The sequence below is a fragment of the Apus apus genome, chromosome 1, assembly GCF_020740795.1.
Source record: "Apus apus isolate bApuApu2 chromosome 1, bApuApu2.pri.cur, whole genome shotgun sequence".
Lineage (NCBI taxonomy): Eukaryota > Metazoa > Chordata > Aves > Apodiformes > Apodidae > Apus > Apus apus.
This window is the reverse complement of record NC_067282.1, coordinates 73,476,090-73,502,166: the sequence shown is the minus strand read 5'-3', so window position 1 is coordinate 73,502,166 and position 26,077 is coordinate 73,476,090. Positions and strand designations below refer to the sequence as shown.

The window sequence follows — 26,077 nt, the reverse complement described above, 5'->3', positions numbered from 1 at the left end:
GTTGAATCAAAGGACAACATCTTGAGAGGGCTTTGAAACTACTATGATAGGATACAAGACTTTCGCCTTTCTTTTAAAAACTTAATTTTGGTGCAGTACTTATCCCAAATTGTAGTCCTCAGGAGTCAGGACCGTGGCATCCTAAAAATGATTTTCACAATGTAAGCCCCAGTTGCTGGATGAGGATTTTGTTTTCCCAGTGAAGAGTCCTTAGCTTTGTGCAACCACGGAAGCGATGTTGGTCAGAGGAGCTCTGTGAGAATGTTTTCAGTCGCCTTTATCTTTTGGTGCTTCCTGCAGCACACTACGGCTTAGACAGTGGTTGTGGTAAGAGGCAATTAAATTGATGTAAAGACCAAGTTGATTTGACATGTTTTTTTAACCAAGTGTTTATTAGTTGAAGTAATCTTGGGTGTTTTTTGGCATAATTTATCCTTGAGTGGGAACTTGACTCATTGTCAGAAAACTGTGTGTATTTGCGCGTGTTAAGCTGACATTACCAAATGGAACCGTGGGAGGCTTTTGGCTTATGTTTATGGAGTATAAACCAGAGTTCCTACCTTACTGCCTCAATAGCCACAAAAATGTTAATAGAAGTCAGAGATGCAAGAAAAAATATATGCCATATATCCTGTCAACTTGCCAGTACTAGCTTTAGCTTTTTCTGTGGGTTACTTTCCACTGTTTTGTTCCATCTAGTTTTAGGTATCACAAGGGATGAGACTTACTCTGCATTCCTTTGGAAATTATTTTGCAGACCTCCTAAGACTTTGTGAAGCTTCTCCCTCATTTATACTTCCTTAGATTTCCAGAGCAGAACCTGCACCCAAACTGTCAGGGATTGCCTTTCTGTTAGCTTCAGCAAAATGATTCAGGCTTCCTTCTTGCTGCTGTCGGCTTTTGTTCAACTGAATGAACCAGTGAATGTTTGCACGCCTCAGACTACAACTGCTTTATGATAGATATTGTGATACTCTCTGCTGAGCAATGCTGTGAGGATTTGAAATCAACCTGCTTGTATCAGGTAGCTGTAGCTGCTAGAGTTTCTTTTATTGTATTTTCTTTTGTTTCTCTCATACTGGATTTTCTGCACAAAGTTTAGTGTTTCTTAGATTTTTTCCTTTTGCATAAGCCTTACAATAAGCATATGATAAGGCCAATTACAGGCACTTACAGCTAGATTAAGATGAAGTCAATGATTCATCAGCAAGTAAAACCTAAAACTAATAATTTGAACTGCTTGTAAGATTGGACAATGTTTTCCTAACTTCATCAAAGATAATTTGAGGTTGCTTGTATCTCAACGTTTAGGAGCCAGTTTGTACAGAACACAAGATAAACTGATTTGAGTTGTTTGAGTCTGCAGGAAAACAGTAATCTTTTAAATTTTTTCAAAACACAAAATATTTCTGGTCTATATAATTTAAGTAGTTCCTTTGTTTTTAATTAAGTATATGTATACACACAAAACAGTAAATATATATTTACTCTAATCATCATAGGGAAAAATAAAGAAATTGAGGGCAACTGAAAACCAACTGCAATCAACAGTAAACATATTTTTTTATTTTTGGCTTTGGGAAAATATTTTCTTGATTCCTAAGATTTAGTAAGTCTTGTTTGCACTCTAAAGTGGGGGATGTAAGCTGGTAGAAACTGCAAAGCATTGACTTTGTGGGTGCACCCTTATGCTAAAACCACAAAGATAAAATTACTGGTACATGTATAATTGTTAAAAGTTGATACTTTAGATTTCTGAAGCTGGAAAGACAGGAAGGTTTGTCTCTTGCACAAGATTTTTGAAAAAAATTTCTTCCTATAAGAGTTTTTAATACATGTTAAGAAATTCAGGCTGGGAGATGACATCTGACAACTTAAAAATGCTGAGTAGAACCTCTGGGAGTCTTGTACTCTACATTGCTTGCGTGCTCTGCTAGCTTGCCTGTCAGTTTTGCTCCTTCATCATCTTGTTTGCAGAGATGTATTCAGCATAGAAGAGAAAGGAGGGGAAAAGTATGAAAATAGACAGTTTTGCCCATTTAGCTAGATATTTCTGCCTAGTTCTTAGTTGAGCTTTGTCAAGTCATGTACCTTCTTGTGGCAAAAGTACTGATTGTGGTCAAACGCCAGAAATAGCTGAATACAGTCTTACTCCTGACTTCCACTTTCTGCAAAACTTGCCAGATTTTTGACCAAAAAAATGTAATTGTTCTATCCATTAAAATACTGACTTAAATGTAGTGATCAATTAATTTGAAAATTCTTTGCTGGGAACAGCAGTTTTTCCTTACTCAAGTCCATCTGTCTCTTCCCCTGCACTAAATAACATTTTAAAATCTAGCCAAAAATGAAGAAAATAAAAACCCAGTCTTATTAATATGGTACTACATAATGGTGTCAGCTTAAAGGAAGCATGCCCTAGCAATCTTCCTTAATTATCTGTTGCCCCTACCATTCTGCATGCATCTGATGTTTTGTTTGTGGCTTGTGGGGGCTCCTCCCCCGACTTTTTTCACCTCTGTTACACTAAGGTCAACTTTCAGGCCTTTTCTGTTAGTTGTCTGTAAGTACAGAGGTGTGGGGTTTTATAAAGGAGCTACTTGTTCAGTATTGCTGCTTATCAGGTTTTGACTCATCCAAAAACCAGACTGTCCTTTGCCAGATGGAAACAGAACTTTGAGGCAACCAGTAGTTTGACAGAGACTTGGCAAGAAGAGGCCTTCTACTGACAATGATGATGCCAGCTTGGCTTTACCAATTTATTTAATTTAGAGCAGCTTAATATTTATTGCAGCACATTTTGGTACAGCATTGAGGCTACAGTTTGATTCTTGAGTCAGGTGAGGTGGTTAGAAATTACCTGGTTTTGCCTTTTTCTTTGTATTTTGCTTGGTTTTTACTGTAGACTACATTTCTTGTGCGGAGTGGCAACTGCTTCTTTGAAAGTTGCCATTTGGGAGGAAGCACAAAGGGCTGCCCTACAGACCTGCACGCACATGCATAATATATTACATGTGGATACACCCTATCTCAGGTGGGGACAGAAGCAGCCAAAGGCATACAGAGGTTTTTTTCAAGACAGAATTGTTTTTTTGTGAATTTTTTTTAATCCGTTCCCTGCGAGTTTGTGAATACATTTTAGATGTGGTATGTGCTCTGAAGTGTGATAACAGATGAGCTAAGTCGCTTGCTGCCAAAACCCTGCAAAGTGTGACCGATACACAGCCTGAGAAGGAACGCTGCTCTTTCAAAACTCTGCCAACCTTAATATTGTAACTAAATCACAGTTTAAATTATGAAATCATCACAGTAACCTTGAAACAAGATGTAGACTAGGTTCGGTGTACAAAAATGGGGGGAGGATGTGGATGACATCTGTGAACACAGTGAAAAAGGAAATAAAAAGCCATGGAAATCTTATCAGGACATTTGTGCTGCATGATCATGGTCTCTTTGTTTTTCATCAGTCTCAAAACAGAACCTTTTTAAAACATACTCTGCATTCCCAGTTGCTGTTCTCATGCAATTCTCTTTTCTGGTGCCTGAATTGGAGGGGTTGTGGTGTGGAGCAGAGCTGTTCTCCTCATTCCCTCAACAGCTCTTAGTGTGTCAAAAAGAAACAAAGAAACTATAGTTTGGTGAAAAGTCTGTATCATCCTGAAGCTTCTCAAATAGAAGAGTGGCCATTCATTTCAGTGAACTGATCAGGATTAAATTTATACCATGGGTGGAAATTTCTACTTTATTAAAAGAAAACAACACCAAAATTATCACATTAACTTTTATACAAAAAACTTGTGTGCCAGATACCATCGGTCTGCATCATGATGACTCTGTCCTTCCACAGCCAGTATAACATGGGTGCAAATTTTGGCTCATTTAATGGAAATATGGGCATGGTTAATACAGAGCAAATTTTTGCTACTGAAAGATTAATTCATACACAGCCCATGTTAGTGATTGTGTGAATACAGCTTCATAAATGAATTTAAAAAGGCTTTTGACAAGTCCACCTGACCTGAGACAGCTAGTTTTAAAACATCAGAAAGCTTTGTAAGGATGTTGGTATGGAAGTTTGTTGTGTCACATTACAACTAGGTTCTGTGCAAATTGTACAGGTTCAGTTCAGTTTTATTGGTCCTACTGAGCAACTGGACAGTTTTATTTGCTGAGAGTCAGCCAAGTGTGTCTCTGTGGGAGAATGCTGATAAACCTCACTCTTTTAAACCTGTCTGTCTGTCTCTGCTGTTTCTCAAGCACAATGTCTCTCTCTTCTGCATAAATGGTGTTGTCTTGCCTCCCCAGCTCTCTTTGGGCCTGGCTGCTGCAAAGGTGGGAACACTTCTCAATTACACATCAAGTGGCCATCAAGGTTTAAGGCTAGCCTGGCAATTAAAAGTCTGACAGATGCTCTCAATTAACCCCTCTCCCTTCCCAGAAAGGGAAAGGAAACAGAATGAGAGAGAGACTTATGGCTTGGAAACAAAACTAAGCAGCTTTAATGAAACAATAATGACAAGAAAAATACTAATGAAATATATACAAATATATACAAACTCACTGTCTTGCTCCCCTCTGCCCCGTAATGCTTATGTCACCACCAAGGCTGCAGGGCAGGCCTTGGGAAGGTCCCAGACTGGACTTCTGGTCTTGGTGGCAGATTGGAATTGGATTCAGGAATGCATGGATTGGGATCAAGGCAGAGGTATGGATAGGGTCCTTCCAGGACACTAGCCATGGACAAAGAGAGCTTGACCCTCTTGAGCTTTATTTATACTGAGTGTGACACATACTGGGTTAGAATACTTGGGTCAATTTTGGGTTGCCTGTTATGTCCACTTCTCCCTACAGAAGGGTCACAGGTGGGACCGCTTTTATTCCCTTTCATTTCTGGCACAGAAGATGTTTAGCAGAACCAAGCAGTGACCTTGGTTTCTATAGGAATAAGTATAAGCAAGAGCCTTTCTGCATACCATTCTTCAGCAATAACTATAAACATCAAGCATTGTCACTCCTAGAAGCAGACACTGACTGGAAAACATTGTTAATTTCAGAAAGTAAGTCACTTAGAAGAGACTTAACTGGAAAGTAAAATTACTAAAAAAAAATTTGGTTCTGTCCTGGCTCAAACCAGGACACATGGCATCTTCATGTTCTTCCCATTTTTGCTCACCTGAAAAGCTTAGTCTTTTATTTTCCTTTGTAAAGTGCTTTGAGACTGCTCAGTGGATGGCATCCTGTGCACCCTGAAAAGTCATTCTTCCAGTGTTCCTGCAAGACTCCAATGTCTGTTTTGGTGAGGTGTTTAAGGAGTTAAAGGCTTGTGGAGTTTCAAAGAAATGTCCAACAGCTGCTGTAAAGTATCCCTACAATCCTAGCTGACCTCATTCTTGTCAAACAGTGATAATATCCAAAAATGGGATGCAGGACAGGAAGTGTTTCAAGAAGGTATGTGTTTCATGCAAAGACAACAGAAATGTGCTTTCTCCCAGGGCTACTTACTGTAAGATCCATAATAATTTAAATGGAATGGTGAAATTCCAGAATGCGTTTACAGAAACAATATTTCAGTCCAAAAAAACCCATTACTTGTTCTAGTGTGCAAATGGCAAATGCAGATGAGTTAACCACTGTATGCATTTAATATAATGACATCACTGGCTATAGTAACCTACTTTTTAAACATCTGGAGGATTCACATACTTTTTTGATAGTTTTGTTTACTGTTTTTAAAGAAGAGTCTTGGTGAAAAAGCAGTACATGAGAAATATAAATCTCCTCGCAATACATTTTCCCATTTACGTTACATTCCAAGACTGATTTGGTATCTAACAAGCTTTTAATTGATTTAATCAACTGAGATTTTTCTCTAGTAAGCAGAACTTAATCTTTTTTCCCCCCACTGCATTCTTTGACTTGGAATTTAAAAGAATTCAATAAATAGAGCAGTGTCCACTATGTGTAGGAGGTGGTGTCTTCCAAACTTTTTACAGGAAAGTAGGATTATTTTTTTTTTAAAGATTGAACCTTTTTTACTGTTCAGTCTACCAAGTTATCTGCAGAAGGTGTCCTCTACATATAGATTCCTGCTTTACCTTGCTGAAAAATTCATACATGAGAAATCAGTTATATGTAGTTTATATTTTTCAGTAGCACCCACTTAAAAACAGGCAAATAAAAATAATTCCTACCAGTTCAGAGCTCTTCTGCTGATATTTAGGGGTATTCTCCCTAAACTTCCTCTCAGTTGTGTCCAGAATCGTATCTCTTGTAGTGTGAATCTGCAAGAAAATTCAAAATCATTATGATTTTTTTTCACAAGTATAAGTAAATATTACTTGAGAGATTTCTTTTACTTCAGAGGTCCTTATTTCTGCATTATCTTGATAAATATGTATGAAATAATTTCTTAAGGGTTAGAATGGATTCAGGAAAGATTATACCATTTAAAAAGTTACACATGAATAACATGCTCCTCTTTGTTATTTGGTGGTAGCAACTCATTCAGTGTACACAAACAGTTGTTTCAAACTGAATTGTATTTTATATTTGCCTGATGTTTCTGGAAATTATTGCCAAGAGTGAAAACCACATAATATATTTCTAGCATTAAACCATCTATTACTAATAGATAATGACAGAGTAGAGGGAGAAGGCACCAGTTAGTCTGGGTTATCTCATGTGTTCTGGATAACTCTTTCTTGAACTCTTGGATTTCTAAACTTCTACCAGGCTGCGTTAATTTCCTGCTGCTTTTTGGACGTGATGATTTGTGTCCTCTCCCATGTTAGCGTCAGGTAATCTCACATACTCCTATGATAGTTTGCCTCATACTCCTACAGGTAATGTGCCATTTGATCACTTCTCTATTACCTACTATAATAAGATAACATACTATACTGACTGTAATAACAGCTCTTAACAAAAGAAGCATCTTGGAGTTCTTAGAACTACATGTTCTAAATGAACTACATGTGTTCTCATTTACTTTTTAAGTATTTTTGCTTTTTAACATTACAGGTACTAACTTTTGGATCTGTAGTAGCTTTCTGATTTAAGCTCCTAATTTTTGATGTTGAAGTGTGGAAATACAGTCTAATGTCAAAAAGGGTTAACCTTTTGAGAAACTGCTATTACTGAGCAGTTGCTGATGAAGTCATAGGAGAGAGATAAAACCAGAATCCTCTTTTGTTAATTGTTCATTAAAACAATTTTACTCTTGGGAAGGCTTCTGTGAAGTGCTGTGTAAATATGTACCTTTCAAACTCATCTAGTGATGTAAGATGTGGGAAAGGATGTCCATCTATCAGTCTGTGAGTTTTCAAGGTGATTTTTCACAAAGCATTTAATAAACTTGTTTTCTTGTAACAATGAAGTGTGTAATTTAAGGTTTTTTTTATTTGTTTTTCTTCAAAGTATACTTGGTAATTTTTACTAATAACAAGATATATGTAAGGAAATTAAAGAATCACAGAATTGTCACAGTTGGAAAAGGACCTCTAAGATCACCCAGTCCAACCACCCACCCAGGGGGAAAAAAACAAACAAACAACCCAAACCCCCCAAAACATAACCACACCCCCTACAAAACCAACAGCAACACACAACCCCGCAAAAACCCACCATGCCCACTAGAGCATGTCCTGAAGTGCCACATCTACACAGTCCTTGATTGCCTTCAGGGATGGTGACTCCACCACCTCCCTGGGCAGCCTGTTTCAGTGCCTGACCACTCCTTCACTATAGAAATTCATCCTAATATCTAGTCTGAACCTTCCCTAGTGCAACTTCAGGCCATTTCCTCTAGTCCTATCGTTATTCATTTGGGAGAAGAGGCCAACGCCTGCCTCACTACAACCTCATTTCAGGTAGTTGTAGAGACTAATGAGATCTCCCCTTAGCTTCCTCTTCTTCAAACTGAACAATCCCAGTTCACCTCACAGGGCTTGTTCTCTAGACCCTTCACCAGCTTGGTAGCTCTTCTCTGGACATGCTCCAGCACCTCAGTGTCCTTATAGTGAGAAGCCCAGCATTGAACTCGGCACTCGAGGTGCAGCCTCACCAGTGCCATGTACAGGGGCAGGATCACCTCCTTTCTCCTGCTGGCCACACTATTCCTGATACAAGCCAGGATGCTGTTGGCCTTTTTGGCCACCTGGGCACACTGCTGGCTCATGTTAAGCTGGCTGTCAGCCAGCTCCTCCAGGTCCTTTTTGTGCTGGGCAGCTTTCCAGCCACTCTTCCCCAAGCCTGTACCTGTCAATACCATGTGCTGCCAGCTTCTGTAGGAGAATGCTGTGGGAGACAGTTTCTGCCTTAAAGAAGAGAAAAAAATAATTCCCTGATTTTTGGTACAACACAATTAAATACTTTATGGTACGTTCTTGTCTTTAGTCAGAGTGAGAGATACTAAGACAATACTAGATGTGAATTGTAGCACTTCCTAAGACCAGTGATTGTCCAGTATGCTTAATCCCCAAGGAAATTATTGCAGGATCTCAGGGATTTCTTGCTAGAATTCAGTCCTCTGAGCAGGGAGAAAGGAAACTTTATATAGCTTTCACAAGTACTTAAGTCACACTATGTAATGTAATGCTTCTTGATGCATTGTCATAGTATTTTATTTCAGAACCAAATAGCTCTTTACTATTTTGAGTCATTCTTTGAGTAATGGTTTGCAGGAAGTTTAATTTTTTTCTTTCTGTTACTTTTTGTTTGTTTGTGAGACACTGGAACAAGCTTCCACTGGTCTAGTGGAAGGTGTCCCTGCCCATGCACCAGGGTTGGAACTAAATAAACTTTAAGGCCCTTCCAACCCAAACCACTCTGATGATTCTGGCAACTGTAGAGAATTCTGTTCCATGACTCTCCCTGTCCAAAATGTGGTGGGTTTCTTTTCTGTTTTCCTCCCAGGTCCATGACTGTCCCTTTTGTTTCTCAATGTATTCTGGTCTTTCTTTTTTTCATCCATCTGAAGCACTCTTGCAGGCATTTACCTCCCTATCAAATATATAGAAGAATTTGGCACCTGACTTGATAATCTGAAAGAAACCAAGAACTAACTGTTGTTACTGTCCCCTTCAAAGACTGTTCTGTGGTGCACATGGAACATCAAGAAGGATTGTCTTACTGCTCAGAAAGCTCTGTTCAGAAACCTGTGGTTTATTAGTGAAAAGAGGACTTATTAATTGAGATATCAAATTTGGTTACCACCATCAGAAAACTGGGCATTTGCATGGAGCATATAACAGCTGTACAAGCTCTCCCTTGGGGACAGTGCAGCTTCCTGGGGAAGGTGTTCGTACTGCATGTTCCCATCCCAGCGTTGCTGCAGTAGGTGTGTAGCGTAAGTGGGTTGTGAGTGTTCCTCCTCCTTGCCTTTCTACAGCCTGTGCTGGCAAAGTGATCGTGCATGTTACTGCCAGGCTATGAGTTAGTTTTTAAGACCCTTTTTGCACATGGACATGGTAGGAAGCAGAGCCACAGAGCAAGGAATAGGGTCGTCCAAAGACCAGATGTGTGGTGTGGGCTATTCAAGACTGTGGAAGGCTCTTCTCACCTGTTTGTGTGCGCATAGAGGCACACACAGTCCCACCCCATGGGACAGTTACATTAGGTATTTGAAAGAGTTTCTGGGAGCTTTGGCTTTCTGCTGAGGGTGCATGGGTCATTTGGAAGAGACTGATGGCTTTCTTGGAGGGGAAAAAGATCAGTTTCAAATTCCTAGGTGTACTATGTAATGCTGGCTATTGGCAGATTTGTAAGATATCCTTGAAGTCTTCATCAGGGAAATAGGACTTTTTTTTCAAGAGAGCTTTGGATGCAAAGTGGGAAGAAAATAATGTATTAGATATGTCTGAAATATGTTTTGAAAGCCACCGTTAGATTAGGTGTAAACTGTGAGTATGGTTTATACTCCTCAGAGCAGGGGAAAATGGAATCTGTTGTTTATCAGAGCGCAGGTTTTCCCCAGGGTGCTCATATACACTGTGGAGTATGCATTAAGCTGTTGGCATCTCTAAATCTTTTCTTTGGTTTCAGAAGGTCTTAAATTAAAAAAGGACAAACCAGACACCCCCACTCCTCCCAAAATAAACCAAAGTTGTAAAACTGTTTTTAACACCTTTGTTGAATGAAGCATCCAACAGATGACTCTCACCAACCTACTGTTTTCTGGCAAACCCTGTTTATCTACATAGGGACTCTTCTGAGAAATTTTTCAGTGTTGCCCACATAGCCTTTAGGTGATCTTCAAAAAACTGATGAGAAAGGGAATAGCTGTAAGGCAGATTACTGTCTATTTTATATTTAGGATTATTAGTGCTTTCCTGCATATGATGCTGAACAACTATGAGGGACATTTTCTTATTTCTCTGAAGTCAATACTGGCTTTAAAGCAAGAAACCAGGAAAAGGACATGCCCCTTTACGTAAGCTGAGAAAAACCTGCAAAACATCTTAATTTAAATATTTATGAGAGATTTAGGCCTACTGTCATGGCACAACAGAGAAAGTTTCTAAATTGGTGTCAGAAAATTAATGTTGTATTTTCTTTGTTATTTTGGCATCCCACTAATATTTTGATATATTGTCTTAACATTTTACCTATAAAATCAGCAATATTTTCTATGTTGCTTCTAATATTAGTGAAAGGAATGCCATGAATAAACAGTAAGAGCAAAACTGTTAAGTGTTCTTAACTGAAGTGACACATTTAGGTATCAATCAGTAGCTCACGTGCAGCCAGTGTAGTGGATCAAAGATAAAGGAGAAAAGGAAAAGATAAAACAGTTTTTTCTGACTTTGCTTTACAATTTCTAGAACTTTGCTTTATAATGGAAAATCAATTTGGACATTCACAGCATTGACGCAAAGATAAAAATGAGAGGAAAGTGAGGGAAAAAGGAGTGTTCTGTGGGAAGGAAACATTAAGGGAACAGCCTAGTTAGGAAGACTTAGAAGATGAGGTAATGAGAACCTGAACAAAACCCCATAAGCAATGGAGTTTCCATACAATTGGAGAGACTGGGCACACAGTTGTGGTGGATGCTCTTCTGAGAAGTGCTTCTGTGAAACGGCTCTTGTGGAGTTTTTTAATTCATCTGCTGCTGCTATCTGTGCCTCTTGCATGTTTTGGGTGATAGTTTTCTTCAAGAAACTTAAGGACAATTTCATTCTGCTTTTAAAGTAATCTACAGAGTTTTAGATTTTTTTTTCAGAGGGAATGGAAATGATCTGCCCTTCCTTGAAATTACCATTACTTTTTTGAGATGTTGTGGAAGGTGGAATAGCCATATATGATATTTTAAACAATAGTTCTATTTGTTCAAGTGACTTCTGTCAATCCAGAGTGAGTAGTAATTCTAAAAAGGGATTCTGAAATTTTACATTGTTTTCTTACCCTAGTAGTTCTTCTTGTCCCTCTTAATTTAGTGGAGTAACCAAGATACCTGGCTGGGATATGAATCTTTCCTAACAGTACACTTTGTACTCATTGTAGAATTGATTCACAACTCTGTGCTACAGAAGATGTTTAAAAACATATAGACTAATGTGGAAATTACGTAACTGTGATTCAAACTTCAAAAGAAATCTAGGGTTTTTTTTCCCCTTTGCTTTGTTTAGGTATGTGTTTGGGCTGGTTCTTCAGCCGTGTGCTCTTGCATATCCTTCGTAGTTGTATTCTCAGTAACTGGTTCATCAGGAACTTTACACAAAGTATGCAGTCTCCCAGTGGGAAGATATATCTTTTTTTTTTTTCTTTCTTTTTTTTTTTTTTTCCCCCCTAGTTTTCATGTTCTTCCAGGATGTGGTTTGAACTAAAATGAAATTTAGGTTGGTCTTTCCTTTTTTGACCTGCCAAAGTGTTTGTTCTGTTGGTATTGCTCTGCTCCCTGTAAATCAGACATTCTTCTCAGGCTGCGTCAGGTTACTAATGACATGATTAATGCAGGAAGGGTAGAGAAGGATGACGTAGTGGCTCATGCAAAGTTTACCTGAGAATTATCTCTAGCTCTCTACTGTTTAGTGTCTGTGTGACTCATGGCCTGAAGCCCTGCCATTCCCTGTTCTTCAGCTGGGCAAGATCACACTTACCTCATTCTATGTATGCATTTCTGCCTTTCCTGCCAGATCTGATTAGAAGCACTTCTGTTTTAAACTCCATATTTATGAAACATTAAATGCACTTTTTACAGATAGCTGACCATAGCGCTGAATGAAAAGCACCACTAGATGTCTGCAGTTGAGGCAGCTTTAGAAACTTTCTCTGTCCTTACATGAATTCTGCTTTTTATCAACTGAAGTCTTTTTAAAATTCATGGGTTTAGTGATGATAGTGTTATGTCATTAGTAAGCTTTGCAACAGGACCATGAGTCAGTTGCTGTCTGTCAGCAAAGCCTCCTGTTTCTTTTTCTGTATTTGCATACATACAAGCTTACAAAATACAAATGGCTAGTTTGTGATGCTGTCTCCAGCTTTTGAAACTTCCTTGGGCTGCAGATACAACTGTTCCTGTGAAATTCAGTCCACATACTGATTTCTTAACAGAGTAACTAGAAAATTGGCCTTACTGATCAAGAAAACATGTGAGCATGTTCTCTGATACACTTTGAAGCCCTGGTCATTCCCTTATTGTGGGCTAGCTGACTGGACCTCCTTTGTAACTGAAGATCAGTATTTGTTTTGCTATTTGTGTACATGTTTTCTTTAACTACAGGTTCCTCGTAGAGTGTCTGTACTGATGTTGCACTAAATGTGCTAGAAAGTATGCTGTCAAATGCTCTCAAGACCCTTAGGAGACCAGAATAAAGGCAATGTTGAATTTTCAAGAAACACTGATTATTTTTTCCAGATTCCTTTGTTTTCTCTGTAAAACTGTCATGAAGTCTTTGGCATCCTTCAGGACTTCAGCTTTCCTCAACTAAAACTGTCTTCTTTTCTGTGTGTGTACTGCTTATTGTGAATTATCTTGTGCAAAAAGTGCTTAATGTTCAACAGTAGAAGGTTATGCTGAAAACAAGCTATCATTTTCCAGCCAGCTCATATCTCGCAACCTGCCAAAGCCTGTATCACGAAAACAATGTGTGGGGAAAAAGTTCTAAAATGATAGACAGAAAAATGTCTTGTGGGAAACCTAAAATGCCATGAGACTCATTCTGTTAAAAAAGAATGTTTTTACAAGCTCAGCAGCATCCCCCTTTTACTTGTTGACATTTTAAAAAATGAAAGCTTGAGAGCATAACATTTGTGTAGAATGTAAACAAACTTGATACTTAAGATAAGTGACTTTTCTTGGAAGTAACCTTCCCTTAAGAGAAAAGAATGGTCAAAGTGAATAATTAGCCCAAAACTTATTTCTATAAGGCATACTTCTCAACTACTTCTAATAAAGGTCATATTGATGCCTGAGACGAAATTTTTATATGTGCTTTCTGATTACATTTTGAAAACTTATCTTAAAGGAAAACAAACTCATCCTATGATCTGCTAGTCTCAAAAGGTGTATTAGATGAGTGAGTTCTTATGTAAACGTATAATTCTAAAAAAAAGTTGTCTAATGCAACATGCAGCACATCTTGTGTATGTTGCAGTATATGGTAATGGAGTTAATAATTATAATTGCACAGATGCCTGGATGGAGATAGCAAAGGTTCATGTCCAGCTTAATGTTGTCTGTATTTAATTTTTGCTTCTTTTAAAGGAACTGTTTACATTAAAAAGTAGATTTTATTCAGTGAGTCAGTGTTTAAGCAAAAAACAAGCATATTGTTTGACACGTGCCTTTATGTAAGCTGTGTATCTAGAATCTGTCTTTCAGCTTGAACAGTGAAATGGTATTTCTGGCTTTTGTTTTATTCTGGATAAATAGTCGGTGCCTTGGCTGTAGAACTGATTTTTTGCTTTTGGTCTAAACCTCTCTTCTTTTGTGCTTTCAACTAAAAAATTAATCAAACAAAGCTTAAAGGTTTATTTTTCAAAATTGAAAGGCACTGAACGAAGTAGGAGTGAAAAAAGAAACTGTCTTTAAACAGCTTCTGTAAAACCTCTATGTTCACTTCTCCTGCAGGTTTATGAGGCAGGCAGGACATCGCCTGCTCTCTCGTTCGTGTCTGTAGTTGCCTCTTGCTGCTCAAAGCAGCAAACAGTCTGTGGAGAGAGAGTGAGCTCTGTTTGGTTCCCTGTTTCTGTCAAGCTCCCGGGTCCAGTAGAAGCTCTAATTGAGGAAGGGCTCAAGAGGCAGGAAACAGATGTTAACAGCAGTGTCCTGGCTCAGGTGGCCTGATAGCAAGTGTACCAAGCCAAAATAACTAAGTGGGTTAAATGGCCTGTGGTTCATAGTCTTATTTATTGGACTACTTAAATCTAGATTTAACTAAAGATTAATGTGACTTTTGCACATGCTTTTCTTTGGTTGACATTTTGTGGTGTGTTTTCAAGCTTCAAACAGTCTGTCTGATAAAACTGCAGGTCACCATTTATTTCTTTGTACAGCTAGGTAGCTTCCTCCAAATGCTTTATATGTGGGTACTTCATTAGTTATTTATCTTGTATTTGACCAAAGATCAATATGCATGGGGGGGGGGGTGCAAAAGGCAATATTAGAGTCCTGCATATTCAGGAAAAGCCCTGTGAAGTCTTCAAAACAGTGAAGATTTTAGTATTCTGTTTTTACTGTGTATGCTTTTCTTTCTGTCACCTTTTCTGGTGTAAAAGATACCTGGGTACGTTAGTTATACCAGGACCATAGGAAACCTAGAGCAAACTCTTTAAATTCAGTTGTTGGCACCTTATCATTCAGGGAGGGTGCACAGAAATGCCTCTTTGAATCTGCTTTCAGATTTGGCTTTTTCTTGCTATCTCTTCATCAGTTATGGTATGGGCGTATCTCAGGCTTAAAAAAAAGATGATCTCAGGGGTAGTCATCATGCTCAGAGGTTATGCCATGAAGGCATCATGTGTCAAAGACACATGATGCTTCATGCTCATGATGCAGTGGAAGAGCAGTGCAAAGGTCTGTGCCCGGAGCCTTTCTTTTGGCTCCTTCTGGCTTTTGAGAAGGGCCCAGACACTATTTTTGATGGGATTCCTAGCAGTTCTTTTGAGATTCTACCTCCGTCAGGTCTTGTGCAGAAGTAAAACCTTTGTTCCTGCCTTGTTGGTTGTCTGCGTCTATGTTAAAACACCCTCTTCCAGGACTGTCTTTGACCACTTGAGCTTTCCGGCTTGCTGATGAGCTCTGGGAGCCCTTGGTGTGCTCAAGGAGATAGATAGCTACAGGGAAGTGCACAGGCTTTCTGAATGCACTGTTGCTCTTTAGTTTAACAGCAAGAGAAAAGTGCAGAATTTGACTATCAGCAATCTTCCTTCATTCTTGCTCTACGTTTCCTCCTGGAAACTGAGGGATTTGTCTTGTTTTCAGATAGGCCTGACTTTCCCTCACTTCCCGTGATTGCTGCTACCACCATTTTTCCACTTGAGAAGGTCTTTCCAGAGATAGTATTTTAAACTTCCTGAGTGTAACTCTGTGACATTCTTAATTTGTTCATGTTATTTTCTGCCATTTGTCTAGCTCTGGAAATTTCCATTTCCCAAATCCCTTTAGGAGAGATAGGAAAAAACGAACTTTGTGAGGGTGATGAGGCACAAATAGTGTATTTGTGTTTTCAGATCTCTGTAACAAATATTTTCCATTTCTGACTTTATGAAATCTCCCTGTAGGTAAGTATTGGAATTTGCTAACCGTGGATGTTTTAACATTGTATAAAGTTTTTCCTCTTGTAGTGATCCTTCTAATTGTGTGTAAAATATAACAAGGATTCACAAAGTTTATCACTACTATAGTGTTGAGAACCTGGTTCAGAGAGCAGGAAGATCCTTTTTCTGAGTTAAATGCCACTTCAATAAATTTGATGAGAATGTCTTCCCAGGTAGAAGAGAGATATCTTAGTGTAAGCTTGTGGACCTACTAAAGGTTTTTCAAATCCCCGTAGGACACAAGTTCATGGGAGGCCAAACCACATTGGTTCCACTGTTTGTAGAGCTGCTTGCTCTATTCTGTGATGGTTTTTTAAATCAAATTATGGTTGCCTTTGCTAAACTTCTGTTGTGTTGCTAGCTTTACTGTGTATGTTCCAGTTGCCAAAATACTAGAAACCACAAAAGGCACCAGTGTAATAAACAATAACAAATAAGGACAGTCTGAAATGCTCTTGCTTGCAGATAGTTGACTTAACACCCAAAATAAAAACTGTTTCTGTTTTTAGTGTTTATTTTAGTTACAGCTTTCTTACACTCCTATGAACTGCTTTTCTCCCCCTGGAATATAAGTAAATACAAGAGGACTACTGCTTACTTGCAAGTATTTAAGAATTGCAAGCATTAAAAGGAAGCAAAAATTAATACTTCAGATCTGAGAATGACTTTTTATGTGAAAAGTACTGATTTTAAATTCTAAAAATTAGACCTGTTTTCAATTTTGCATGCATGTTGCTAACAAAAAAAATTGAAAATGTAATCTTGTGATGAGAAAACTTCAAGTTTCTGATTTTTCATTTTTTTCCCTTTTCTGATTTCCATTTAAAATAATAAAATAATCACCAAGATGCTTGTTATAAATGTAACTATTTATAAATGATGAGGATTGGGCATCAGAAGCTGTGATTATAAAAGCAATGTAGCTCCTAGATACCTTTCAAACTCCTCCTGATTATGTCTTAAGTGCCAGCAGTATGAGATTATATTCAGTTAAAATTTTGCCCTCGATTTAAAAGTACTACATTTCTGGTGGTCCAGCCTGCTCTTTGAAACCCTGAAGATGACCTATTTGAAGTCTGCATGTGCATGATCCTTACTACAAAATGTGATTGTCTATAGACACCCATGACTTCTAGCAAAGTCTTTTTATATTCCCTTGTTCTGCTGCTTTAAGACAGGTTTCCCTGTGGTTATAACAGTTTCCTTTATTGCTTGTTTGTTTATATTAGTAGTGGTTTCCTTCTTAAGGTTAATTATTGTTTCAAAGAAATTGCAATTTCCTATTCTGCTGTAGCTTGTTTGCTTCAGATTTGTTCCACACTGTCATGATGTCTGTGAAATACTGTTTGGGAATTCTTTGTTTTGAAGGTGAAATGCTCCAAGGTATGATTCTTAATCATATTTATTTTCCCCTCTGTCTTTTCTTTCAATTTTAGGTAAGAACAACTTCTGCAATGATTTTTTTTGCTTTTGAAGAATTTCTCCTTTGGTAAAGTATTATTTTTCTATCTTCCTTTAAAAAAATTATATTTTTGTCCCTATTTAAGGATGGTGAGGGTTGACCAAGGCTAGTGCTGTGTGCCTTTAAATGCTCTGATATGATTGCTGGAAGAGAATTTGAAAATTTCATATAGGTGTTGGGGTTTTTATCATTACTTTTCTATTAGCAGAGTGACTGTACAAATACACAAGCAAGTTATTAACTGTCTCCTGCAATAGTTTGGAGAAGTTTGAAATAGGTTTTCCTGTAATGAAGCAGTGTGCTGCTTCAGATTTCCTGCGGAGTATCTGCATGCTCAAAGGCCCTGTCCAAATGTATACTGAAGCTTATGTAGTAGTAAGTTCTTAATCTATCTCTACTCAAAAAGAATTTAAAACTAGATAGCAAAAAGTCAGTAACTTCAACACATACTGTAAATTAAATGATGGTTCAATGGATTAAGTAACACAAGTTGCAATACCAGGATTCCAGAGTTTTTTGGTTGTTTTAAAAAGCTGAAGTCTGATATGTCTTTACTGTCCAATGATGATGTGAGGCTGTACTGTGCTGCCTTTTCCCCTCCTCAGCTATTGCTTACTGAAGAATTGGAAGCTTCCTCCTAAAAAGCTGCTATCCCAAGGAAAAGGATCTTTCATTTAGCAGGCCTAGAGACAACTTCTGATTACAAGAGAATTGGTATATTGTGGAGAGTAATGCAACTATAAATATGACTTCCTGTGCATTAGACATGTTTGCCAGTTTCTGGAAGCTTGAAAAAGGAGATCTTGTCTGGTTACAATTCACAATCAACCTATGGAAAGAAGTCGAGAACAGCAGTCCGTTTCTTTTATTGGATACAGTCTTGGTTCATATTATTACAGTTCTGCTTTTTTGTTCTTTTTCCTATACTTTACAAAGTTTTAATTAATCAGTGAGAGACCCAGGCATGAGGTAATGCTGGAAATAAACCATTTGAATCCTGCAATTCTTAATAGAGAATTAATGGAAACGGGTATCGCTATCTCCTCTGTCAAAGCAGTGTCATTTGGACAGTATCTAAAGGCAGGCTTTGGTCTACTGTGTGCATAGTATTCCTTTGGGTTTTGTCTGTTTTTAGAAGACCAAAACTAAAAAAAAAAAGTAGTGTCATTCATACTGGGAAATAATCCTGATTTTCAAAGTTCTCTGGCATCTGTGTTGTCACAGCTTAGAAGGACCCTCTGTAAGCCATCTAGTCTGATTCTTTGTGTACTGAAAGGCAAAAATCTCTTGCTTATTATTAAAACAGATTTTATGTGGGTTTCAGCCTCTAATAAAGTCAGTGCAAGTTGTGTGAATTTTAGTTTTTTCAAGCCTTAAATATGCTTCTTCCTTGCGTTTCCATCTGAGAGGCAATTAGTGATGTTCTCAAGTGAACTCTGGAGTTTGAGATACTTTACTTGAAGAGACAAAGCTGGTAATTGCCCAGAAGTGGGTCCATGGTGTTTGTTCTCATGTTGACTGCTCCCCCCACAACTGGTTCCCATGGCAGTGAGGAAGAGATGGGAGGCAGTGTGGTAAGGGGAGGGAGGGTAGAGAGACAGTGACACTGGTGGCATTGAAAGAAGTAAGGAAAAGATATGAAAAAGCTGGTATCAGTGAGTCCCTGCTTCAGAGAGGAAAGAAAACATTGGATTTAAAATAAAAGACCTAGGATTTAAAGGCTTGGATTCCTCTACACATTGACCTTGACCATGTTCTTTTTTTAGGGTAACCAGACACTGAAGAGATTTGACCCTTTAGGCAGTGGTTCTCACTTGATGGGAGAAACCTGAGAGGAGGAGGAAAGGGGGAAGCACACGTGTTCCATCTCATGCAGATGGTCTTGCACTCTTGCTCATGCACTCTTTCAACAGTCACCGTTATCCTTTCCTGGGGTCTCTTTTGTTAGTGAAAGACTTAGCACATTTGAGAGTTTGAGGTGGAGCAAAACTTTAGTTACAAGTCAAGACGACTGCGTTAGCTTCCCCTCTGTCAGCTATCCTCCTCCATATGCTCTCCCATGCTGTGCTATGTACTCTACAAGGGACCAGAAACCTGGACGTTTTGGCACTGGCTTTGGGCTTTGTGCTTTTGGGCCACAACAGGAGTAGAGGGGGGAATGTTGCATCAACACTTCATGCACAGCACAAGCCTAGGCTGTATGGGTGGACTTGTTACAGTGCAATATTCTTTTTTTATGTATTTTTTCATTAGACAGTAGTTTTGGGGGCAGGGAGGAAAGAAGGATCCATAGTTAAAAAACTGTAGATTCACTCCCTTGAGATCAGTTTTTGCCCTAGTTTTTGTAGAGCCATTTTATCTCATTCAGTTAAGAAAACAGTTTATAGTCCTACGTGCTTCTTTCATTTGAGCTCTATCCTATGACTTAAAAGAGCCATGTTCCTACAAACAAACAATCTCTTCTGAAGATTTTCATTATCACAAGGCTCATAATCTGGGAAAAAATAATTAAGTATGGAGTCCAGATTATTTATTTTGAAATATAAATTTAACTCAAATATTCTTTGTAGGTTTTTTTCACCTGTGATTTTTGTATCTTTTACTGAGATTTCCTCTTAAAGAATAGAAAAGAGTTAAATATAGATGTAGATTACATCACTTGGTTTGTAGTACTTATATTTTCTACAAGGATACCAGTTTACTGCCAAAATATGACTCAAAAGATCAATAGCAAACAATCTGTACAAGTTTACACAAGAGAACCAAAGTATTTCATTTCGTAAGCATTGTGCTTTTAAAAGCATGCATTGCAAAAATAGATACTTCTTTGGGAAGACTGCTTTCTTAATTTTCACTGTTGCTTTCAGAAGTATGTCCAAATAGTTAGAGGGTTTTTTCCTGAGAAATCTGTTGCTGAATACTAAGAATGTAAGGGAATTGGAATGGCTATGGCTCCAAATGCTTGCACTTAACAGAGGTCAGTCATAATATTTCTGTCCACAGAGACAGTCCTAAATTAAACAAATAATAATTCTTAATTTACAAGCTTGATGTATTTTTATTGTAACGAAGAATTAGAGGTCTGAAAGGTGTATTCCTTTTTATGGGTATGTACAAGGATTGTTATGCAGTGCATATAGTATTTAATATGCTTTGATTCCTTTAAAAACTTCTGGATTATTTTATATAAAATCTGTGAATTAAGAAGTGACTGATTCTTTCTCCATGTTTGTGCTTGGTTAACGTTCTGTGGAAGAAAATTATTTGGACAACATAATACTGTACTAGTAGACACAACTCTCATTTTTGCATATTCCTTTTTTTTGTTGACAGTGTCAAACATTTTGTTCCTCAATTCCTTTACAGTTCTTCTAATCCTCTGTATTGTTGCTCCATTAAGCAAGTTTAATGTCAGAAGGGAAAAGGAAGGAGAGCTGCCCACTCTTCCCTCTTTTTCGGTTTGAGATTAAAAAAATTACATTCCAGTCTCTCAAGCTCTAGAAGGAAAAATGGACAGTTTAGGAATGAATCCTGTCTCTTTTGTTCAGCTCGTGCTTTATATTAAACTCTTGAGCTCTTGATTTAACATTATCTACACAGTAACTGATAGTTAAAATCTCCACAGCATTTTCCACAATTCCGGAGGCATCCTGACCATCTGTGGATGGTGACTTTTGATAACATTAGGATTTTTTAGGCTTAAATGTTGGATCATGTAATAGCTTTTAGATTTGAGAAAAATCACACATTTTAGAAAAACAACTGAGAATAGAGAAGTAGAAATCGGCAAATTAAAAATTGGGTTAAGTAGGAAAGAAGGGCAACTCGGGTAATGAGGGCTTTCTGCACTGGGTTAATTGCTGAGTGTTCCTTAAATTTGGCACTCGTCTGTTGAAATTGTGAGAACAACCTTCATGGTTCTTAGCAGTTTACCCACCACAAAGTCTTGTTCTCCTTTTACAGAGGCCTTGTCAAAATGCTATGACAACTAGGCTGGTTTTAGACAAACAGAGCCTGGCTCTGAAAAGACAGTAAGTCTGCAACTCAAATGTGGAGGGCAGCCATTGGCACTGAAAGAAGTAAAAAACCACAGATTGTTTTCTCGTTGGATGAAGAGCTTAAAGCAACGTAAAGTTAATTGAAGAATTCCTTGAAAGTGAAGTCAGCCTAAAATAAAAGCTTAGGGGTCTATAATTTACTCAATGTGAAAGCTTTGTAAGCAGTAGTGAACCTAAAAGTTTTAAAAGAATGTATGTTAGTAAACATATCTGGCTTGTGTTACAGACTGTCCTGTTTTAATTATTTGTCCAAATAATGTAGATTTGCAGTAGGATCTCTTAATTAGGCACGCTTTGATTTATTGAGCCGGCCCCATATAAACCATGATGTCATGCTGTACTGCTCAAAATTACAGCTCTGCTCTTGCAGTTTAAAGATGATTATTTTTAACTTTGGAATGTTTCAGTTTTGTGCATCTTGGCTTTTGGCTTTGTGAACTTAAGATGTTCTCTGCTCTTTTCCTCTTCCCTCCCCCAGATCAAAGCAATTTGCTGCAATGTAACCAGAACAAAAAACAGTGAAATGGACTTCTGAACATTCTCAGTTTTACATGATGTTGGTAAATAAGAAGAAAGGCAGGAATATTCATGCTTGCTGTCAGGGGGTTGAGAAATAGGTACAATAGACATTGAACTGTGTCTTGCCAGGTGTCTAGATGCTGATGCCATTCCAAAGCAGGAATCCCTCATTTATGTCTCTAAAAGGTCTTAGTTTTGTGTTGATTCTGTAATTGATGAGAAAAGAAAAAGGGGAAAAGAACAAGGTAAAAAAAGGGAGGGGAGAGAAAGTGAGGATCTGCACTGCTTTTAATAATTTTATATTATATTATCTTTATATAAAAATAACTGCAGGTAATAATTATTTCCTAGGAACAGGAACTCTCACACACATGAATTTTCACTCATATGTGTTGCATTTTCTGCTCATTTCCTTTTTGAATAGGAAAGTTTGCCTTTAGTTAAACCCACGTCTGTTCCAAATGCAAAGGGAAGGCTTTTCACAGGAGGGTTTCTGCATTTCGGTACAGAGGAGGTTCTGCGTAAGTGAGCAGCATCCCTTCCTGCCAGCATCCCTGATCTGGACTTGTGGGCAAAGGGACAAATACATAAGAGGGTGTGGAGGAAGGGAGGACTGAAAGTTAGGTCAGAGTATAGTGTCTCCTGCCAACATGTTCTAGCATGTTAAGAAGAGACCAAGCATTTCAGGGCAGGGGAAGCCTTTCTGTGAAGGTGTGACACTCCTGTTGCAGACACTGCATTGCCTGTAGATGTCAAAAGGTGGGAGTTATGTTTGGGAGGCAATAGCTGTGGCAAAGAAGGGCAGACTCCATTTTCTAGCAGAGCGATATGGAGTATGTCTGAGTGGGAGGGATTGTGAAAATGTCTTCCTGTGTATTTTAGAGGGAATACTCGGTAAGCTGCCCTTGGTAATGATTGCAGAGTTTCAGACTTGAGTAGGTTGAGAACAATGCATGTTGAATCATTGCAAAGCTATACCTCTCATGAGGAGCCTTCATTACATAGCAGCTGACTCAGTTTCTAAGCTATAAATTGTGTATATAAACTAGATTACAGCTTAAAAGGCTCATAAAAAGCCGTGGGCTTTCTTAGGGTTTTTTTTTTAAGGGTATTCTCAAATGAGTATCACATTTTTTAATACAATAAGTTGTTGACTAACATTGTATTTAGATGTGTAACTGTGTTTAGTTTTTCTGTAAGTAGTTTCAGTTCAGCTAATAAGGGCTGGAGAGAATGCTGCTTGGGGGGAAAGAGTTCATACTCTTTCTGCTTCAGTGCCAGCAAACATAAATGGATGGAAAGTATATGCGAGTTTGCTAACAAATGGTATGTACAGTGGAAAGATTTTATATCTGAGTTCAGTTAAAAAAAATGCATATCAATTTGCTTGTTTTGACCCAGAAAAGTTGCCAACTGAAAACAAATTTAGCCATTTAGAATAAGATGAAAGCCTTAATCCTTTGAGTATTCAGGTCTCCAGTTTGCAGTTAGTAACAGAGTGTCTGTAATGTCTTGATTGTAACAGAATATCAATAGAAATTTAATAAAGTTTAACATTCAGTGAGTTTCCATCTCTTGTTGATTGTAAACCCCTGAAAAGCTTTTCACAGTGGCTAAAATCTCTGAGAATAGCCAGCTTTTGGAGATGAACAGACCACCTGTCTTGCTTTGATGAAATGAAAGTAAGTGGTAGATTTCAGATATGATGAGATGCTAATGTTTTGTCTTGTGTTCACAACACATATATATCTTCTTATATCAATCACAAAATCAAAATATAATCTCTTTTCCAAGATGGTAATTAACAGACAGTGGAATCTTGCTGTGAGATTTGAGTGACTATCATCCACTGTGTGTGTCAGAGCACATGTAGGTACATGCATTGGTTTTGTCCTCATTTTCTTTAATGGATCTGGCAATATACTTGGTACTAAAACAGAAACAGTCAGACTTTGAGGAACTTAGGACTGACAGCAGTTTAATTCTTTTCTGTGTAATAAATGGCTGATACAAGTTTTTTTGGTTTTTTTTTGGCAGTTCTTTTCCTGACATTTACTTGCTGAAACAGGTCTTGTATCTTAGAGGAACAGCTTGCCTCTAAGAGGCACAACGGCTTCTCCTTCACTTTACATCTTGTCATTAAGACTGGATGTTCACCCACAAGCTGTCTCACAACTCTGAAGTTAGAGGTTTGAAGTTACTCAGGGAGGATCTTAAGCCTGCAGTATATGATGAAGTGATCCTAAAGGCCAGACAAGATATGAGGGTGATGATGAATGTAATGAGAAACTGAACACAGAGGTGGGACAGGAACATGCCTGCTGTGATACCTCTGGAATTGCCAGGAGGTCACCAGATGGAAAGTAATGGCACTTTCCAGATACAGTACTTTCAGTAGCTTCCTTTTCCTTTTGCTCTACAATGTCAAGCTGTTTAGTGTCACATAAAAAACCAGTCTCATCAGTAACACGTGCCTGAAATTACTTTCTTGATACTGATGCCAAAAAACAACTGGGATCACAGTGTACAAAAGCAGTTGGACAGAGAGATGGAGGTGGTCAAATCTTGTGCACAGTGAGTCTTAGGAATGTGAAGTCATGTAAATTACATGAAGGCACAGGGAGGAACACATCTAGCAGCTGTCCAGTTTGAAGAAGTCCCTTGGCATTGATTAATGGTGCAATGGTCACATACAAGAGCTTACTCCACGTCTCTTGTGATAATCCTCTTACCTCCTCCTTCCCATTTTTTTCAGATGCAGTTGTTCTCTGGCTGGTTTTGTTCAGAATGAGTAGTCTCAACCAAAAAAGCTGAAGGAGCTCCTCATCTGTGCTAGCCTGTCTTGGGTGGAAATATTCAGGGAGTGATCATGCAAGCAGCTCAGCTAGCCTGGGGAGTGTTGACCTGCTACATGGTAGTCAGTGGGAAAGAGGGGACATGTCCTCTGAGGAGAGGTGACTCCTGCCAGAGTATCCATGCTCACAGCCAGTGATGGTGTCTGCTCAGCAACTGGGTGTTAAGAAGGCAAATTATAATTTGTCTGCTGTATCTTAGTTTGCTAATTTGAGCCTAGTTAGCAAAGAAGCTGTATGAAAGCTTAATAGCATGACTGGCTGCACACTTAAAGGCAGACTAGTGCACTCGTTGGCAGGGATTACAAATAACACTGTTTTGGTGTTTTGCAAGTCCACTTCTGACGGGCATAGTGGAAAGTGTGCTTTTCCTCAAGTGCAGCTACATGCTGCCCATGTAAAATTTTGGCTCATTACTGGTTATATCTGGAATTCAGGAGGCAATGCTAAGATGATTCACATTCATTAAATAAACCTGTAGCACCATCCTGGGAGACAAGTTTAGAGAGGAGGAGATGGAGATGAGTAGCCTAAAGGTGCAGAGGGAATCTGCTTCAGAGCTGAAATTAAACTTTGCTTCCAGGTATCGTGCCTCTGGAAATTCCTAAAGTACTCGAGTTTCATGTCAACAGTGTCCAATTACAGCACTGTAATTTAGAGTAATTTATAAATCTGAATCTGTAGTGGATAAGATTTGCATAAACCACATCCATTAACAATAAAATAACTTCTATTAAATAATTAAGTAATAAAATGATCACACCGTCAGTAACATGATTGAACTAAGAAAGTCTATCACTTCTTTGTATCTGGCTTCACCTGAGCACTGAGAAGCAGATAAATCGTGTCAGACCAGTGTCCATCTCTCTCCGTATCTCATCTCCATTAGCCTCAGAAAGATTACAGGAATGAGGCAGGTGTACAGTCAAGCTTTTTATTTGCCACATCTTGCTGTTTTCAGCAGTTCTGCTCAAGTTCTATACTGAAATCTATTTTCAGCTTTGAATTTTGGAAATTATGCATAACTGTGGCAACACAGTAATCTGTCTTTTCTTGTGAAGAATGTGACTAAGCACACCCAAGCCTCCCTCTTACACATTTTATAATCAGCATCTGTTTGTAGCATGTTGTGATGTATACTTGCACTTGAGAAGTTTCTTCCCATTTTATAATATAATTAGTGGTTATGGGAACTATCAAAAGACACTTTCCTGTACAGATTTAAAGGGAAATAAGGAAGGACCTTATAAAATGTGGAAGAAGTCACTGTGCTTCGTGTTTTCTTCCTTGCCGTGGGCGGATATCATTTACATTAGCATCATGATATGTTTGCAGTGAATGGCTTTTGCACTGATCGGAGGCCATCCGATCTGCTTAGTGATCTTGGAGAAGAGGCTTTATGCTTTTGTCTGAAGTTCTGTGAGCATGGT

The 26,077-nt window shown here is 38.3% G+C and overlaps 2 protein-coding genes across 5 annotated transcripts in view; one reads left to right on the top strand and one right to left on the bottom strand.

Moving 5' to 3' along the window:
- CMSS1 (cms1 ribosomal small subunit homolog) overlaps window positions 1-26,077 on the top strand; it is a 243,125-nt gene that overhangs the window by 101,417 nt on the left and 115,631 nt on the right. Inside the window, exon 3 of one of the 3 annotated variants that reach the window (XM_051608072.1) lies at window positions 17,193-17,245. The exons of the other annotated variants lie outside the window; for them this stretch is intronic. The gene's annotated coding sequence lies outside the window, so the exon portion shown is untranslated. The remainder of the gene's footprint in view (window positions 1-17,192; window positions 17,246-26,077) is intronic. 3 annotated transcript variants of the gene reach the window in all.
- The window catches only part of FILIP1L (filamin A interacting protein 1 like), a 208,872-nt gene that overhangs the window by 98,409 nt on the left and 84,386 nt on the right, over window positions 1-26,077 (bottom strand). Inside the window, exon 3 of one of the 2 annotated variants that reach the window (XM_051608058.1) lies at window positions 6,192-6,281. The gene's annotated coding sequence lies outside the window, so the exon portion shown is untranslated. Of the gene's footprint in view, window positions 1-6,191; window positions 6,282-26,077 lie in introns of those variants that run through there. The other variant, XM_051608060.1, reaches the window with a different exon arrangement.